General features: G+C 37.0%; 2 long non-coding RNA genes and 2 other non-coding genes across 8 annotated transcripts; 2 read left to right on the top strand and 2 right to left on the bottom strand.

The window, feature by feature from the left end:
• Nucleotides 1–410: 410 nt before the first annotated feature.
• On the bottom strand, nucleotides 411–7593 carry LOC142986572 (uncharacterized). Of its 3 annotated transcripts, none has more exons than XR_012960402.1 (4): nucleotides 7505–7593; nucleotides 2179–2309; nucleotides 1539–1632; nucleotides 411–1213 (listed from the first exon to the last, which is right to left on the bottom strand). It is a non-coding gene; the product is annotated as an uncharacterized LOC142986572 (long non-coding RNA). The 3 variants fall into 3 exon arrangements; XR_012960401.1 differs by lacking the exon at nucleotides 7505–7593 and adding an exon at nucleotides 2715–2999; XR_012960403.1 differs by lacking the exon at nucleotides 7505–7593 and adding an exon at nucleotides 2591–2695.
• Nucleotides 5873–5945, top strand: TRNAD-AUC (transfer RNA aspartic acid (anticodon AUC)). The gene has a single exon. It is a non-coding gene; the product is annotated as a tRNA-Asp (tRNA).
• A 3653-nt stretch (nucleotides 7594–11246) lies between the features above and the next one.
• Nucleotides 11247–20330, bottom strand: LOC142986571 (uncharacterized). Of its 3 annotated transcripts, none has more exons than XR_012960399.1 (6): nucleotides 20242–20330; nucleotides 14610–14740; nucleotides 13979–14070; nucleotides 13433–13564; nucleotides 12840–12933; nucleotides 11247–12537 (listed from the first exon to the last, which is right to left on the bottom strand). It is a non-coding gene; the product is annotated as an uncharacterized LOC142986571 (long non-coding RNA). The 3 variants fall into 3 exon arrangements; XR_012960400.1 differs by lacking the exon at nucleotides 20242–20330 and adding an exon at nucleotides 15146–15612; XR_012960398.1 differs by lacking the exon at nucleotides 20242–20330 and having other exon boundaries at nucleotides 14610–14990.
• On the top strand, nucleotides 17250–17322 carry TRNAD-AUC (transfer RNA aspartic acid (anticodon AUC)). Its single transcript has one exon. It is a non-coding gene; the product is annotated as a tRNA-Asp (tRNA).

Genomic DNA, 20330 nt, shown 5'->3' with positions numbered 1-20330 from the left:
TAAAAAGCAGAATTTCATGAAACTTATGAAACACACGTATATTTACAATGTACCGAATATAATGTGTTATGGCATACGCATTTATGGCATACGCAATACGCATTTCCCGGGAAAATTCAAGTGGCGAACTAAGTCGCGAATAGTCAATATTATAATGACATTGAAATAACTAAATTCCGTTGTCATGGCAACTGTTTTAATGGCGGATATGCCTTAGCGCGACTTCGTTATATTAAGAGATATAAATAATTTTGAGAATATTTTTCGTGAAAAAAAAACATATTTTATATCATCACGCTACGACCAATTGGAGCAGAGTAACAGTAAAAAGTGTTACAAAAACGAGGAAAATTCTGACCCATTCTCTCTTATGTGACGCAAGCGAAGTTACCCGGGTCAGCTAGTAGTAACATAAGGCACTTATTTATTCCGTCGTTGCAGGGCACTACGTCTCAACACAACATACTATAATATGACACTATCAGATCTGAGTTTATTCCTTCGACAACATGATCGTAATTTGAAGATAGAGGCTGGATCGAGCATACCTCTATGACGTCAGTCCAGGGCATTACACTGCCGTGTCAGTACAACAGACTGTCGATATACAGTGCTTTTGCTTAACAGAGTGCCCAATCTATTCCTTGTATTTGTGATCAACTTTTAATTATTTCAACACTTATTTAACAAAGCAAATAAAAGAATACAGTACAAGGTGTACAATAAGGTAACAAACAAACATTTTTGTCGACAGTGTTTTAGATTGACGTAATTATTATACAAGTATACACACATAACACCAAGCCTCTATGTACTGCACACACACAAAGGAAAGCCGCTAAACTTATAGTTCTTGAAGCGATCTAGCAATAGTTTCATCAAACACTTACACACCGACATACTACTGACTACCAGACAGATCTACTCTTTATGAAGATTCAAAAACGGTGAAACATTTGAACATTATCAGAAACATAAAATTGCATAGTTGAAGCATGTCGAGTGGCTGGCTCAGTAGGTGTTTGTAGTTAGTGAGTGCCCTACAACATGTAGTGTCGGGCTCTACCTAAAGTTGGCTCTGCTGGGCGGCGCCTCGGTCGGTTCCAGCACGATGCGCTTGAAGCACCCGTCCGGCAGCTGGTTCAATATGTCCTTGATGTTGTCCACCTCCAAGCGTAAATGATCGTGCTCGTCCTCGTACTGTTTCATCCATCTGTTGGAGTATCACTTATTAGTAACAGCTTTCAGTGTTTCTCAGTCAAACGAAGGCATATTTGTGTAAGTTTTGGACTTATGATCATTAAAATTTGTAATGCTAATCTTGGTATGCAGTAAATGTAGAAAGAAAAAATAAAATGGGACATAAGCGGTTAGGAACCGTGACAACATAATATATGCAGCGCAAGAACTCTTACATAACTATTAAATAAAACAAGGGAGCTTATTTAAATTTAGTGATTGTATGTGACTATCAATATACTTTGTCTTTCTTAACTAAACTACACATTCTTAGCAGTGAATGATTGAAAATATTGTACCTTTGATGATTATTCTTGGCGTCAGTCAGACTCTTGATATTTCTGTCAAAGTCGACCGCTCTGAGATCTTTCTCTGTTTTGTCCAAGCTTTCCTCTGTGAAAGAACGAAAAACAGAGCTGTTAAAATTAAAGCTTCAGAAGAAAAAACAGTTTTTCAAAAAACTACTACAGCGCCATCGGTCGGCCGGAAAATAAACTACAGCATGTTTGTACAGCACCATCTATTAAACAGATAAGTAAACTACAATATTTTTTGTTTAGCGCCATCTACAACATACTTACAAAACTAAGATGTGATCTAGTTACTGCTGTACTTACTTTTATCCGAACCACAAACTAAAGTAGGCGCTTATGGTACTGAATGGCTGAAAGGTTATAAACCTTAATAACAGATGTCGCTTTGATAGACTTGTGTTCCTGATGACCAAACGAAAAATACCTTAATTTCCTGATTTTATCACTTTTAAGCACTGTTCACTAGTTGTCGGGTCAGGAACATTATAGAACCTGTGTGCCCAAGAGCATCTGTGTAAATACATATATTATGTTGAAACGGAAGAGAAAGATGCGCAATTCTAGACCGAACAACAAAATGACTGCTTCAACATTAGTTGTCGAAGCTGCAATTTCTACTGCTCACCTCATCTGTCAAGAGCTTGTGCGTCCAACGTGGGCAAGTTCTCCAGTTCCTCCATGATGACCCTCAAAGTCGTCCAGACCCTTGGTCACCTGCTTCTCAGCTTCCCTGGCGTCTGTGTTCGCTTGACCAACCTGGAACACGAATTTACTTAATTAAATAATCGAATGACGCACCGGACTGAATTATCTTCGTTAGTATCGGCTACCATGTAATGATTCAGAACGTGACACTTCTATAAAGTTTGTCATTTTGTCTAAATGTTACCAAAACCCAAATAGGAATGTTAAAAATTCGTCTTTGTAAGCAATGGCCGCTACCAATTCTATTTCCTTCAACGATCAGAAAATGTTACAATAACCAAATAATAAAGTAATCTGATGAAAACAGACTACAATTGATTACTGACGCGTACCAAAGTACGTCGGAGCGTCAACGTCACACCGACTGCACGCGAGATCGGCGCCGGCGCGTCTCGATCCTGTGACGTCACTCACATCTCGTGCAGCGAATGCATTACCTACCTACTGCCTACTTACCACTAAGATATTGTTACTTATTAATCAACACTAATCACTTATCACTACGAGCACAGTTTATCTTGGAAACCGATGCACAATGTTTACATTTGTTCGTGTTGAATGTGATCGCCAGCTTGACGGATACAAAGTTCTAAGCGCGCACCCTTGCTGATAACAAATCTCCCGTCGAATCCAGGGAACATAATATACCTATATGATGGGTATTAGGCACCGCGGAAACAACACAAACTCTCACTAGGTACCTAATAATGATAAACCATCAATAACACTATGGCGGGTGGGTATCGCAGTAGGTAAACACTTATCATTGAAATGTATGAAATACACAAAACAGTAGGCTACTATTCTGCCGTCGTAAATGTAAACACAGTAACTTAAGTTACTGTGTTTATAGTTTGTTTAGTTCTTTGGAATCAGGAGACCGCGGGCTATTTGAGAAAGTTTTCGGTTTGTTTGTACGATGGATAGTTACCGAAATACATTAAATAAAAACACAGTATTTTTACAAAAAAAACATTTTTTTTAATAAAAAATACAGTATCTGTGTTTTTTTAAATTAAATAACAGTATCTCACTACTAACTGTGTTTTTTTAACGTGAATAGATTTAAATTTTATTTTTTTTGCTTGATTATAACACGGCTTCTTCAGTTACTGTGATTGCGTATAAAATATTGTTCAAAGATAAACAACAAATACTTGAATAAATCACAGTATCTCATTTACTGTATTACTGATTTTATACGTATTTCTAAGAAACATAGTTATAACACAGTATGTACATACTTACTGTGTCGTAATTCCCCTAATGTTAATATCTTTACAAAGTTACAACACAGTAATAGGTAAAACTTGGTTACAACACAGTAACCGTTGAGTTACCGTGTTGTAACTTAAAAAAGAAAAAAATATAATATTATTACCCTAGCTTAAAACACATTATCTAATTTTATTATTTATACAATAATAATATACTAGATATATATATACAGAATCAAAGATTTAACTATATACTAACATTAAAAGTTGCATGAAATAATATACAATAATTAGTATCTTCATGAGAGCAAAAATTAACCATTAAACTTCAACCGCGTTTTTCTCAAAACGCATATTTTGAAGTTACTGTGTTTAGATTTACGACGGCAGTATTACTATTTAATTATACTAAAAACTCAAATAACAACGATAAATAAGCGTCCTTTATGCGCAATGGCTAATGGTAACTTAAATTATTAGTTTTTAGTGCGCGGAATGCACCGATATGTGTGTCCAGTCACAAGTTCGGGGGGCACTGGCGGGATAGATCAAATGATCGAAGTATGAAGTACATCAAACGGTGCGGCAACGACGCGTGCGCCGTCCGCCCAGTAGCAGAGACGCTAGGTAGGATCATCTTTGGTACAAAAGATGGCACTAGTGCTACAAAATAGTAAAATTAAAAGGCGGTGTTAAGATTCTCCGCAGCAGAATGACTACCCGAGCGTGTCCTTGCTACGGTATGGTGGTAGAGGTAGAACATTCCGACATTCTTTAATACTTTTCTTGTATTTCAGGTTCCTAATGTTCTTTCCAGGTTGAAGAAGTTTTCCGTCTTTATTCTATATTTTTGTAAGGCTCATCATGTCAACACGTGATGAGCCAATAATACTATAGTAACATGGTCCTGCTGTACAATAATATGAAGCACTTAAAGCAGAAATTCCGATGGTAAGGTGGGTGGAGATATGAAAGAGCGTAGAAATGATTGGATACCGGCGTATTGACGGGAATAACTGCCTCTGTGGCGCGGTCGGTAGTGTATGCGACTGCCGCGCAATAGGTCTCAGGTTTGAATCCTGGGTCAGGTCAAAAAGTATTTTCTGAGATTTTCTGTTTAAAAAATTCTCAGAAATTGCCCAGAGTTAGGAAGTTGAGGTCTTAGACCTCCGTGCCTCGGAGAGCACGTAAAGCCGTCGGTCCTGCGCCTGACATCTCTCTAGTCGTGTCGGTTTAGCCGTCCCACCAGACTATGACAGTAAAGGAACTTCTTCTAACTATAAACAAAGTCCTGCACAGTCGCCTGGTTTCAATGAAACTGGCCGCCGTAGCCGAAATCGGCCAGGACGACATCATTGACGTGAACTAGGTACTTAGTTAGTACACGGCAGCGGCCGCGCCTAGCGACGACGAACACTATAATATTATGGCGGCGACGAAGCGAAGGGCGTGACGTCCGACATGCATACATACGTCTTAAATATCGCTAATTGTATAAAAATATATTTAACATGTCATTATCCAAATTCTCATCAGTTTTCGAGCATCGCGCTCCGAAATAGTTAAAATGAATGTTTTTCAGATCATGAATGAGTGTCATGAATGCGAAACTTTGCTTTCGCTTAACTTCGGAAATAAATGACCTACAGACTTGAAATTTTGTATTTTAATTATGTGGTTGTTGCTTACTGGATAACTAAATTTTCAGCTTTCTAGTCTTATCCAGAGGTTCTCAAATAGAGGCAACACCATTTTGAAGATATTAGTGAAAAACGAAAAATGGGACCTTTTGAGTGGACTATAGCTATTTAAATTATATAAAAGGTACTTATCCATACTAATATTATAAATGCGAAAGTAACTCTGTCTGTCTGTCTGTCTGTCTGTCTGTCTGTCTGCTACTCAATCACGTCTAAACTACTGAACCAATTTGCATGAAATTTGGTATGGAGATATTTTGATACCCGAGAAAGGACATAGGCTACTTTTTACCCCGGGAAAATGACGCATTTCCCGGGAAAATTCAGAAAATTCAACGAAGTCGCGAAAAATCAATATTATAATGACATTGAAATAACTAAATTCCGTTGCCATGGCAACTGTTTTAATGGCGGATATGCCTTAGCGCGACTTCGTTATACTAAGAGATATAAATAATTTTGAGAATATTTTTCGTGAAAAAAAGCATATTTTATATCATCACGCTGCGACCAATAGGAGCAGAGTAGGTAACAGTAAAAAGTGTTACAAAAACATGGAAAATTCTGACCCATTCTCTCTTATGTGACGCAAGCGAAGTTGCGCGGGTCAGCTAGTAGACCATAAAGCCCCGACAACAGCGTTGCAGCGGATCGATAACAGACGAATACTAACAAGTAATTCGAGGCTCCTTGTACAGTTTCCGTAGTGTAGTGGATAGCACATCTGCCTATCAGGCGGAAGGTCCCCGGTTCGATCCCGGGCGGAAACAGTGTCTTCTGCGCTTTCCTTTTTGTTGTGTATATTCATTATTTAATTTCTAATATGTTTGTTTTGGAATATTTTGATCTAGATTTAGTTTTTAGAATTTATATGGAACAAAATAGAGTATTTCAAAATAATAAGGAACACAATATAGTTTTGGGAGTTATTTGTATGAGAATGCTTCGATTTATTTTTTGGTTTTAATATTGGAACACTTAATACCTTTGTTGTTTTTGAAAAAAGACTACTTGTTCGTTGGTCAAGTGCTATGCAATTTTGTTTAGAATAAGGGTATCTTTGTAAGAAGGTTATCTATTTGATTTTTCACACCTAAAAATAAGAAAGCAAAGTTAGTATTTCCTGAAAGTATTTTTGGAGAAGTTGACTTTTAAGTTTTAAATAATTTGGTATCTTTTTAGAATCTACAATATGATGTTCATAGTTGATAATCCTGATAGTTGCCAATTGAGATTACAGTCCATGAGCCATGTCAAATGCCTTCGGGCGTTTAAAAATCTTCGACACTAGGCTGACCACTAACCAAATGGAGAAAGAACGAACTTCAATGACTGGATAGAGTTACAAAATGTTTACAAGAAAGGTCCAAAATATTATCTCCGTTAATGAAAACTCGTTTAGAAAGTCTGTAGTCATTGGAAATAACAATGTAGCCATGAAAACTTAAGAACGGCCGCTGCAGCTGCCAATCATGTGTACCTTGTCATTATGGAGGTGGTAGCTTTGTCTGTTTTACACATACTTTTTAAATTACTAGTAGTCCGCTCAAAGAATACTCCAAAAGCGGGTGTAGAGTGCGTGAGAGGGATCCTAAGCAATTTCTTCAGAAATTGGTTCAGGATGCTTAGAGGACAAACATACTAAAAATCCCCGTCTCTAGGGGGGGCGCCGGAGTGGGGGGAGGGGGTTAAAGTTCCAATTTTTTAGTTTTTCACTAATATCTTCAAAACGGTTCGTCACAGAGAAAAAGTGTCTTCTACATAATGAAAGATGATCAAATTGTCTACAACTTTTGTTCTACACACACATGTATAGGCAAAACAATTTGCTACAAATGATGTCCTCACAATTTTTTTCCAAGATGCATAGTTTCCGAAATATCGCGAAAACAGCGTTTACACCCCTTTTTTGGAGATGGCGGCGTTACGCTTCTATTGACTTCTCACACAGTTCCCAAACATAAAATTCCGTAATCTAAAATATACTAAGCTCATGTAACATTTCAACGGACTACAATAGTTCTCGACCCTGCCACTTGTCTTGGAATTATGAACTAACTAGCTGACCCGCGCAACTTCGCTTGCGTCCAATAAGAGAGAATGGGTGAAATTTTTCCCCGTTTTTGGAACATTAATTACTGGTACTCTGCTCCTTTTGGTCGTAACGTGATGATATATAGCCTATGTCCTTTCTCGGTTATCAAAATATCTCCATACCAAATTTCATGCAAATTGGTTTAGTAGTTTAGGCATGATTGAGTAGCAGACAGACAGACAGACAGAGTTACTTTCGCATTTATAATATTAGTATGGAAATATCTTTCCTAACCTGTCAAGAGCTTTTACGTCCAGCGTCGGCAAGTTCTCAAGTTCCTCCATGATGACCTTCAGACAGTCCAGACCCTTGATCACCTGCTTCACGGCCTCTGTAGCATCCGTGTTCACTTGACCAAACTGGAACATCCATTTACTCATTGTAAGAAAGGCATGAATGAGCAGAAGGACTACTTTTTTCTTACAGATATTACTAACATGTATTGTGTCTCAAGCATCACATCTCCAGAGCGTCTATGTTTTGCTCTTTGACTTTCCGCATCGTCTATGTTTAAGATATAGAATGGTCTCAGTCAAACTCTTGATTTTTCTATCCAAGTCCACCTCTATGAAATAATATTCCGCTTTGACCAAACGTTTTTCTGTAATAAAACAAGCAAAAGCCATGTTTTGTACAAAGTTTTATCCGAATGTAATTATTTTCAAAATCATCTGCAACACCATGTATTGGTCAAATTGATAAACATTTATGTACAATGCAATCTATCGGACACATTAAGTAGAGTATGGCCCAGCGCAGACAGAGCGGAATAATCCTCGTGCGGTCTCGAGCATTTTCTTTACGGCTCGCGGATGCTCGAGCATGCTCGCGACTGCTCGTGCCTGCGCGAGGAGAGCGTTCTAGGTTACCATTCTACATAAACAGGCCAGTTTATCGTGAAAATTCATCAACGATGGTGGACTGGGCCATGATTATAATTGCTCTTTTGGCTGAAGAAGAATAAAAATGACGTTCTCCCACTTTAAACTCAGTAACAACATTGAAATTTTTCGTACGATGCCGGCGGCGACGCGATGCCGCGCGGTGATACCCGCGCATCCTCGAGGACGCGCGAGCATTTTTTGTCAGGTTCAAGCACTTATGCACTTTATTTTAATAATTTTTAAAGTTCATTTTCAAGTGGGTTAAAATAATCCTCTCCGCTGCGCTCCTCTCGGTCTGCGCTGACCCTATCGCCGTTCTCTATTTAGCGCCAACTACATCACATTCATAAAACTGTTATGTGCAAATGTAGCCTTGATAGCCTTGTGGTTTCGATGTAAAAAATATCTTTATTTTAGGACTATAATATATTAACTGTAAACACGGTTTGGAGTCTCTGTCCCTGGCTTCATTAGCGCGATCGCTGGCGGAGTGTGATACTCTGCAACCTTCACAATTCTGCCGTCCAAACAAAGAGTGCAGTAAGGAACTTCGCAATGATTTCGAATAATCGGCGCCTAAAGTTTATTTTTTTGTGTCTTCACTTTCTGCATGATCTTAATCAAAAATGTTTGTGAAACAAATTTCAGTAAATATTTCGGTTTGGTCCATTTTCATAACTGTTTTTCATAACTAGCCATGAACAAGGAAATTTCCTTCACTGTTTCAAAACTAGTTATGAAAATGTACCTTTTTTCCTTTTAAATAACCGTTTTCATAACTAGCTATGAAAAAGGCAATTTTCCTTCACTGTTTCATAACCAGTTATGAAAATGGACTCTTTATCTGTATTATCCCTATGTGCCTGTTTTGATAACTACCTACAAATAAATACATGAAAAAGTTTTTAATTTTTTTGCTTTGTGAACCTTTTATTCAAACACTGGCTGTAAGTACATAATGTCACTATTTGTCAAGTTATGTAGATTATCAGAGATTTGAGTGGCTTTTGAAAGATTATCACAAGAGCTTATATAAATATATTATGTCGAGATCACCAAAGAGTGAGAATATTAAAAAATTTAATGTGTACCTGAACAAAACATGGTTTAATGACTACGATTTCATTAAGAGGTGGTGCTGCCATGGGGAAGAAATTAGAACAACTAATCATGTTGAAGGATGGCATTCTCGACTCAATAAATTTGTGGCTTGCAAAAATCCTTCACTAGCGAAAGTGCTGGACATTTTAATTAAAGAAACTAAAATAACCTGCCACAAACAACAAACTAAACAAAACTTGTCTTTTTTTTAATGAGTTGTCTTTTTTTAATGAACATTAAAAAAAGCAACATCTATAAAGAAATTGACCACGAAATCGCTTCCGCGATCGAAGATCTAACAAACAAAGAAATTTCAGTTGGCCATTGTTTAGAAATAATAAGTCCTTTTTATTTTAATTAAATGTTCTAAATAAAGTTACTTTACGTTTTATTTTACAACAAAACACATTTTCACTCATTTCTACGAGAAGAAAATCAACCATTTTCGTAGGTAGTTATCAAAACAGGCACATAGGGATAATACAATTAAGAGTCCATTTTCATAACTGGTTATGAAACAGTGAAGGAAAATTGCCTTTTTCATAGCTAGTTATGAAAACGGTTATTTAAAAGGAAAAAAGGTACATTTTCATAACTAGTTTTGAAACAGTGAAGGAAATTTCCTTGTTCATGGCTAGTTATGAAAAACAGTTATGAAAATGGACCAAACCAATATTTCTAGTTTTATTTGAACTAACCCTTTTCATTCTAAGTTTGTTAGAATATATACAATTAAAGAAAAACACTTTATGTTTAGTAAAACTAAACTCTGAATACAATAATTTACAGGAATAAATGCAGCAAGTGCGTGCGATACTGCGCTAATCACTAGCAAAAATAGGATACTGCAAAATAAATGCAATTATTTGTATTCTACACAATATCGACAGAATGGCGATACTAAGTAAAAATGCAGTAAGTAAAAATGTTACTACATTTAAAACTAGTGTAAACTATACACAAACTGCAGTCGGATTGCTAATGACGAATGCAGTATGCAACATTACTGCATTTTGATGTAGGACACTGTTACAATTACAACCAATTACTCAGCAATACTATATTTTAAAAAAGCAAGTTATCTTACTGCATTACTGATTGACACTAATTGTTTGAAGTCAAAGAAAATAACGTAGGTCAAGATGCAGTATAGTCTCTAACTGCATTTATTACTAACTATTTTGTACTCTTCAGAATACTTACTGCAGTCTGCCTTATCAAAACTACACGTTGCCATGCAGTTATCTTTACGAGGATTAAACCATCGTATAGAGCTCATTTTGGCGAATCCGAATATATAATTAAGTCATTTTACGAAAAAATGTTCCTTATCTACTGCATTTTTTGTTTGGACGGCAGAATTATACAAACCGTTATGTTATGACAAGAAATGTTGTTTTAATAATAAAATAACACTTACCTATGACATGAAACTGCTGCGTCAGACATAGGTACTTTTAGTTAGGCTTTATTTTAGTGTAAACTATAATGTAGCTCGTACTGTAAAAAAATGTAGTCAGATCACATGTTAAGCTAAGCTCCCTACTATACATATCTAACCTTAAACGCATAGGGCCTAGATACTATACTTAAATGGTGACTAAATACTTGTTGCATTTTGACGAAAGTATAGAATTTGTAAACTCTTTATGTGCGGCTGACACATTATAAATCACGTATTTCGAAAATACGACTCTTCAATACAATATAGGTGCCCTTGCGCTTCGCTTGGCTCGTCGTGGCGAGGACACTCCGGTGCCTCCAGATCTTGACATGAATTCTAAATTTGTGCTGAACCCAGTGTTCAACAAGGAAATACAAAAGCAAAAACCTATAATCTATGTACAGATCTAACACACAACATAGAACTAAGGTAAGCAGAGAGAATAACGTGTCTTCTATGTCACTAGAACATGCGCGCTCTTTACACTATTTATATAAATCATACTTACTTCCAATGACAACTTAATAAAACAAATAAAATACATAACTCGTGTCCATGTTTTATTACAAATAAATAAGCTACAATACAAATTATATTACTCACAAAATTATTCTTTCAGTAAAAGAAATATAAAAATTATAGTAAAAAATATCTAAGATAACACACATAATCGTCAATTCTTTGGCGAACATCAAAAGGGAATATAAAAAGCAGAATTTCATGAAACTTATGAAACACACGTATATTTACAATGTACCGAATATAATGTGTTATGGCACAACATTTATTTGAAAAGCCTCATTATCGTATTTTGAATAAATCTAAGTTGGGAAATGCTCGTCGTAAATGCAGTTTGTAGATATCTAGTAGATAACAACATCGCATCAAACAATGTACACTTTACTTGTGTATATTATAATAATATAATGTACTTCAATATTGTTGATTCATGGTACATTCGACTCATTCATTCATGCTCAATGCTCATACGAGATAGACATACTTGTTTTATATTTAACATTTATTATATAACTATAGTAACATAAGGCACTTATTTATTCCGTCGTTGCAGGGCACTACGTCTCAACACAACATACTATAATATGACACTATCAGATCTGAGTTTATTCTTTCAACAACATGATCGTAATTTGAAGATAGAGGCTGGATCGAGCATAACTCTATGACGTCAGTCCAGGGCATTACACTGCCGTGCCAGTACAACAGACTGTCGACATACAGTGCTTTTGCTTAACAGAATGCCCAATCTATTCCTTGTATTTGTGATCAACTTTTAATTATTTCAACACTTATTTAACAAAGCAAATAAAAGAATACAGTACAAGGTGTACAATAAGGTAACAAACAAACATTTTTGTCGACAGTGTTTTAGATTGACGTAATTATTATACAAGTATACACACATAACACCAAGCCTCTATGTACTGCACACACACAAAGGAAAGCCGCTAAACTTATAGTTCTTGAAGCGATCTAGCAATAGTTTCATCAAACACTTACACACCGACATACTACTGACTACCAGACAGATCTACTCTTTATGAAGATTCAAAAACGGTGAAACATTTGAACATTATCAGAAACATAAAAATGCATAGTTGAAGCATGTCGAGTGGCTGGCTCAGTAGGAGTTTGTAGTTAGTGAGTGCCCTACAACATGTAGTGTCGGGCTCTACCTAAAGTTGGCTCTGCTGGGCGGCGCCTCGGTCGGTTCCAGCACGATGCGCTTGAAGCACCCGTCCGGCAGCTGGTTCAATATGTCCTTGATGTTGTCCACCTCCAAGCGTAAGTGATCGTGCTCGTACTGTTTCATCCATCTGTTGGAGTATCACTTATTAGTTACAGCTTTCAGTGTTTCTCAGTTAAACGAAGGCGTATTTGTGAAATTAAAATTTGTAATGCTACTTTTGGTGTGCAGTAAATGTAGAAAGAAAAAATAAAATGGGACTTAAACGGTTAGGAACCGTGACAACATATGCAGCGCAAGAACCCTTTAATAACTATTGAATAAAACACGGGAGCTTATTTAAACTCAGTGGTCGTATGTGACTATTAATATACTTTGTCTTTCTTAACTGCACTGCACATTCATAGCAGTAAATGATTGAAAATATTGTACCTTTGATGATTATTCTTGGCCTCAGTCAAACTCTTGATCTTTCCGTCCAAGTCCACCGCCTTGAGATCTTTCTCTGCTTTGTCTAAACTTTCCTCTGTAATAGAGCAAACAATAGCACTGTTGAAATCAAAGTTTTAGAAGAAAAAGCGGTTTTTCAAAAAACGACTTCTTCGCCATCTGTCGGTCAAATAAATAAACTACACCCTTTTGTACAGCGTCATCTGTCAAACAGATAAGTAAACGACGGACATTTTTTGTTTAGCGCCATCTACAGCATAGTAACAAAACTAGTATATTCACTAGTAATTGTTCTTCCTACTTTTATCCGAACCACAAGCAGTAATAGGCGCTTATGATGCTGAAAGGCTACAAGGTTATAAATCTTAATAACAGATGTCGCTTTGATAGACTTGTACTCCTGATGACCAAACGAAGAATATCTTAATTTCTGGATTTTATCACTTTCAAGCACTGTTCACTAGTTTTTTAATACGAGTATGTTGAAACGGAAGGGAAAGATGCGCAATTCTAGACCGAGCAACAAAATGACTGCTTCGACATTAGTTGTCGACGCTGCAATTTCTACTGCTCACCTCATCTATGTCAAGAGCTTGTGCGCCCAACGTGGGCAAGTTCTCCAGTTCCGCCATGATGACCTTCAAGTCGTTCAGACCCTTGGTCACCTGCTTCTCAGCTTCCCTGGCGTCTGTGTTCGCTTGACCAACCTGGAACACGAATTTACTTAATTAAATAATCAAATGACGCACCGGACTGAATTATCTTCGTTAGTATCGGCTATCATGTAATGATTCAGAACGTGACACTTCTATAAAGTTTGTTATAACTAACTGATTAATATTATTATATTTGTGAAAGTTTTGGACTTATGATCATTGATCAGTCAAATTTATAACGCTACTTTTGGTATGCATTAAATGTGGACAGAAAAGATAAAATTGGACATAAGCGGTTAGGAACCGTGACAACATAATAATATGCAGCGCAAGAACCCTTACATAACTATTAAATAAAACAAGAGAGTTTATTTAAACTCAGTGATCGTATGTGACTATCAATATACTTTGTCTTTCTTAACTAAACTACACATTCTTAGCAGTAAGTGATTGAAAATATTGTACCTTTGATGATTATTCTTGGCGTCAGTCACTCTTGATATTTCCGTCAAAGACGACCGCTCTGAGATCTTTCTCTGCTATGTCCAAGCTTTTTTCTGTGAAAGAACGAACAACACAGCTGTTAAAACTAAAGCTTTAGAAGAAACAGTTTTTCAAAAAACTACTACAGCGCCATCGGTCGGCCGAAAAACCAACTACAACATGTTTGTACAGCACCATCTATTAAACAGATAAGTAAACTACAATATTTTTTGTTTAGCGCCATCTACAACATACTTACAAAACTAAGATGTGATCTAGTTACTGCTGTACTTACTTTTATCCGAACCACAAACTAAAGTAGGCGCTTATGGTACTGAATGGCTGAAAGGTTATAAACCTTAATAACAGATGTCGCTTTGATAGACTTGTGTTCCTGATGACCAAACGAATAATACCTTAATTTCCTGATTTTATCACTTTTAAGCACTGTTCACTAGTTGTCGGGTCAGGAACATCGTAGAACTTGTGTGCCCAAGAGCATGTGTGTAAATAATATATGTTGAAACGGAAGAGAAAGATGCGCAATTCTAGACCGAACAACAAAATGACTGCTTCAACATTAGTTATCGAAGCTGCAATATCTACTGCTCACCTCATCTGTCAAGAGCTTGTACGTCCAACGTGGGCAAGTTCTCCAGTTCCTCCATGATGACCCTCAAGGTCGTCCAGACCCTTGGTCACCTGCTTCTCAGCTTCCCTGGCGTCTGTGTTCGCTTGACCAACCTGGAACACGAATTTACTTAATTAAATAATCGAATGACGCACCGGACTGAATTATCTTCGTTAGTATCGGCTACCATGTAATGATTCAGAACGTGACACTTCTATAAAGTTTGTCATTTTGTCTAAATGTTACCAAAACCCAAATAGGAATGTTAAAAATTCGTCTTTGTAAGCAATGGCCGCTACCGATTCTATTTCCTTCAACGATCAGAAAATGTAACACATACTAAATAATAAAGCAATCTGATCAAAACAGACTACAATTTATTACTGACGCGTACCAAAGTACGTCGGAGCGTCAACGTCACACCGACTGCACGCGAGATCGGCGCCGGCGCGTCTCGATCCTGTGACGTCACTCACATCTCGTGCAGCGAATGCATTACCTACCTACTGCCTACTTACCACTAAGATATTGTTACTTATTAATGTACACTAATCACTTATCACTACGAGCACAGTTTATCTTGGAAACCGATGCACAATGTTTACATTTGTTCGTGTTGAATGTGATCGCCAGCTTGACGGATACAAAGTTGTAAGCGCGCACCCTCGCTGATAACAAATCTCCCGTCGAATCCAGGGAACATAATATACCTATATGATGGGTATTAGGCACCGCGGAAACAACACAAACTCTCACTAGGTACCTAATAATGATAAACCATCAATAACACTATGGCGGGTGGGTATCGCAGTAGGTAAACACTTATCATTGAAATGTCTATAATACACAAAACAGTAGGCTACTATTACTATTTAATTATACTAAAAACTCAAATAACAACGATAAATAAGCGTCCTTTATGCGCAATGGCTAATGGTAACTTAAATTATTAGTTTTTAGTGCGCGGAATGCACCGATATGTGTGTCCAGTCTCAAGTTCGGGGGGCACTGGCGGGATAGATCAAATGATCGAAGTATGAAGTACATCAAACGGTGCGGCAACGACGCGTGCGTCGTCCGCCCAGTAGCAGAGATGCTAGGTAGGATCATCTTTGGTACAAAAGATGGCACTAGTGCTACAAAATGGTAAAATTAAAAGGCGGTGTTAAGATTCTCCGCAGCAGAATGACTACCCGAGCGTGTCCTTGTTACGGTATGGTGGGAGAGGTAGAACATTCCGACATTCTTTAATACTTTTCTTGTATTTCAGGTTCCTAATGTTCTTTCCAGGTTGAAGAGGTTTAGCATCTTTATTCTATATTTTTGTAAGGCTCATCATGTCAACACGTGATGAGCCAATAATACTATAGTAACATGGTTTTGCCGTATAATAATATGATGCACTTAAAGCAGAAATTCCGATGGTAAGGTGGGTGGAGATATGAAAGAGCGTAGAAAATGATTGGATACCGGCGTATTGACGGGAATAACTGCCTCTGTGGCGCGGTCGGTAGTGTATGCGACTGCCGTGCAATAGGTCTCAGGTTTGAATCCTGGGTCAGGTCAAAAAATCTTTTCTGAGATTTTCTGTTTAAAAAATTCACAGAAATTGCCCGGAGTTAGGAAGTTGAGGTCTTAGACCTCCGTGCCTCGGAGAGCACGTAAAGCCGTCGGTCCTGCGCCTGACCTCTCTCTAGTCGTGTCGGTTTAGCCGTCCCACCAGACTATGACAGTAAAGGAACTTCTTCTTACTATAAACAAAGTCCTGCACAGTCGCCTGGTTTCAATGAAACTGGCCGCCGTAGCCAAAATCGGCCAAGACTTGTTCATTGACGTGAACTAGGTACTTAGTTAGTACACGGCAGCGGCCGCGCCTAGCGACGACGAATACTATAATAATATGGTGACGAAGCGAAGGGCGTGACGTCCGACATACATACATACATACGTCTTAAATATCGCTAATTGTATAAAAATATATTTAACATGTCATTATCCAAATTATCATCAGTTTTCGAGCATCGCGCTCCGAAATAGTTAAAATGAATGTTTTTCAGATCATGAATGAGTGTCATAAATGCGAAACTTTGCTTTCGCTTAACTTCGGAAATAAATGACCTAGACTTGAAATTTTGTATTTTAATTATGTGGTTGTTGCTTACTGGATAACTAAAATTCAACAGCGTTCTAGTCTTATCCAGAGGTTCTCAAATAGAGGCCACGCTGAAGAACATTTCGCCGAATTTTCAGGCCCATATGCGGGCCATATGCCAACATTCAGGCGCTGAAAATCATCTTTCATTTTTCTCTACGATGAACCGCTTTGAAGACATTAGTGAAAAACGAAAAATGGGACCTTTAACCCCCTACCCCCACGCCGGCGCCCCCCCTAGAGGCGGAGATTTTTAGTATGTTTATCTTCTAAGCATCCTGAACCAATTTCTGAAGTAATTGCTCAGGATCCCTCTCACGCACTCTACACTTGCTTTCTTGAGTGGACTTTAGCTATTTAAATTATATAAAAGGTACTTATGGTCTAAAATAAAATAAAACCCCGACAACAGCGTTGCAGCGGATCGATAACAGACGAATGCTAACAAGTAATTCGAGGCTCCTTGTACAGTTTCCGTAGTGTAGTGGATAGCACATCTGCCTATCAGGCGGAAGGTCCCCGGTTCGATCCCGGGCGGAAACAGTGTCTTCTGCGCTTTCCTTTTTGTTGTGTATATTCATTATTTAATTTCTAATATGTTTGTTTTGGAATATTTTGATCTAGATTTAGCTTTTAGAATTTATATGGAACAAAATAGAGTATTTCAAAATAATAAGGAACACAATATAGTTTTGGGAGTAATTTGTATGGAAATGCTTCGATTTATTTTTTGGTTTTAATATTGGAACACTTAATACCTTTGTTGTTTTTGAAAAAAAGACTACTTGTTCGTTGGTCAAGTGCTATGCAATTTTGTTTAGAATAAGGGTATCTTTGTAAGAAGGTTATCTATTTGATTTTTTATACCTGAAAATAAGATAGCGTAAATAAGAAAAAGCGTAGTTCATAGCGCCTAGCAGAGTTTTTTCGCTTTAATCTCGTAGGCGTGCAAACCGTGGAATTAACTGGCTAGTCGGCCGCACGGAAACAGTTTAACAGATTGAATAGATTTTGAAGCTCAAGCCAATATGACGAATAGCAAAAAGTCCGTAGTACACAATAAGCACATCAGGAGTGTAGAACATTTAGAAATTTCTTCAAATTACAATAAATTTTCAACAAATAGATGAGATTTTATTTTTTGAAGGATGGTAAGGTTATGCATACTTAATAATATTATGAAAAATCTCTCTCTAACACAGACAGTGATCTGACGAACAAAATCTTCCTAATATAATGTTTTCCTGCGAAAAGAAGATTATAAGAAATCATCAACGACAACGAACTCGCTGGTACAAGATAGTAATGAAGAAATAAGGTCCTTAAGGTAAAGCTCAAGAGCTAAGCTGTCGGTACCGGTTGTTTTGAACATCAACGACAAACGATAAGTGGTTAAGGAATACTTGGAACATGGAATATTGATAAACTCTTTGAGTTAAGAAGGAAATTCTGAAGAAGGAATGCTTAGTGAAAAAATACATTTGTGAAAGATAATGACTCCATATAGTTTAGTTTAACGTCCAAAGAAAATAATGTAATAACGTTGAACAAGTGCGAGTCGGAGACTTTGCATTCATTTGAGGAGTTGTAAACAACTCTTGTTGAGATGTTTTCCTTTACCATTAAAACAAGTGTTATTTCTAATACTCAGTCATTGGTGTATCGCTTTAGGGCACGAGCCCTCAACCACTCGGTTGAAAGGCGATACATAAAATGAATGCCGATTGTGTTGCTTAGTTATTATTATTATAATCACGGACTTAATATCGTCTGCAAAGTCTCCGATAGAAGCTGACTCACTTAAAAAACACTATATTAATGATCTTGAATAAATTTGATTGGTATCTAGAAAAACCTGGCTATAAAATTGTTGCCCTTTTATAAATAATGCACTATATAAAAATATTCCTTATAGCCGTCATTCGTCTTGTTAACTTTTAAGCATTTACTCACGCGACTGACTGAGAATAGAATTTACCTAATATTAAACTAATTACAACTATAAGTTCACGTTATATGAGTTATGTGTTCTTAGCACGTCTACTTACTTATTATTTTTACATCAGTATTTTTCAAATTGCTGTATGCTATATATGAATATAATAATAATCAAAATATTTTTAATATTCTTATTTGTAATTATAATGTCCATAATTATTTAAAAAAGTTGTACGCTCTTGGCATTGTATTTGAAAACATAACCACACTTTAACTTGAAATGATTATAGATACTTCAAGTTAAAGGTGATTTATTTGTCAAAACTCATTACATATTTCATTATTATAAAAAAATAAAAACTTCATGAAGCATTATTAGTAGCAACTTGTTTCAATACTTTCCGTTTTTATATGGCCTATAAGAAATAAGTTGATGGATTCGTAGTTGTAAAAACCAGCGTGAAAATGACCCAGCTTCCCTAAGTCGTCAGAAAGTTTTATATATTTTACCTGACGGTAAGTAAAATTAATCAAAATATTCAAAAACTGTGTTTAATCTTGAGAATAAATGGAAAAAACATTAAATCGAAAAACCAAATAACTTGATTAGAATTAGATAAGTATAACTTACACTTTTAGCGTGGACATTCTCTAGATAGGTAGCCGGAAATCTTTGCTTTTGCTTTGAACGGCACTTAAGCAGCCAGTCCTGATAGTTGCCAATTGAGATTACAGTCCATGAGCCATGTCAAATGACTTCGGGCGTTTAAAAATCTTCGACACTAGGCTGACCACTAACCAAATGGAGAAAGAACGAACTTCAATGACTGGATAGAGTTACAAAATGTTTACAAGAAAGGTCCAAAATATTATCTCCGTTAATGAAAACTCGTTTAGTAAGTCTGTAGTCATTGGAAATAACAATGTAGCCATGAAAACTTAAGAACGGCCACTGCAGCTGCCAATCATGTCTACCTTATCATTATGGAGGTGGTAGCTTTGTCTGTTTTACACATACTTTTTAAATTACTAGTAGTCCGCTCAAAGAATACTCCAAAAGCAGGTGTAGACTGTAGAGTGCGTGAGAGGGATCCTAAGCAATTTCTTCAGAAATTGGTTCAGGATGCTTAGAGGACAAACATACTAAAAATCCCCGTCTCTAGGGGGGGGCGCCGGAGTGGGGGGAGGGGGTTAAAGTTCCCATTTTTTAGTTTTTCACTAATATCTTCAAAACGGTTCGTCATAGAGAAAAAGTGTCTTCTACATAATGAAAGATGATCAAATTGTCTACAACTTTTGTTCTACACACACATGTATAGGCAAAACAATTTGCTACAAATTATGTCCTCACAATTTTTTTCCAAGATGCATAGTTTCCGAAATATCGCGAAAACAGCGTTTACACCCCTTTTTTGGAGATGGCGGCGTTACGCTTACTAAGCTCATGTAACATTTCAACGGACTACAATAGTTCTCGACCCTGCCACTTGTCTTGGAATTATGAACTAAATTATCTTTCCTAACCTGTCAAGAGCTTTTACGTCCAGCCTCGGCAAGTTCTCAAGTTCCTCCATGATGACCTTCAGACAGTCCAGACCCTTGGTCACCTGCTT

This window comes from Anticarsia gemmatalis, chromosome Z, assembly GCF_050436995.1.
Source record: "Anticarsia gemmatalis isolate Benzon Research Colony breed Stoneville strain chromosome Z, ilAntGemm2 primary, whole genome shotgun sequence".
Taxonomy (NCBI): domain Eukaryota; kingdom Metazoa; phylum Arthropoda; class Insecta; order Lepidoptera; family Erebidae; genus Anticarsia; species Anticarsia gemmatalis.
Note: the sequence above shows the minus strand (reverse complement) of the source record. Positions and strands in the feature narration are given on the sequence as shown.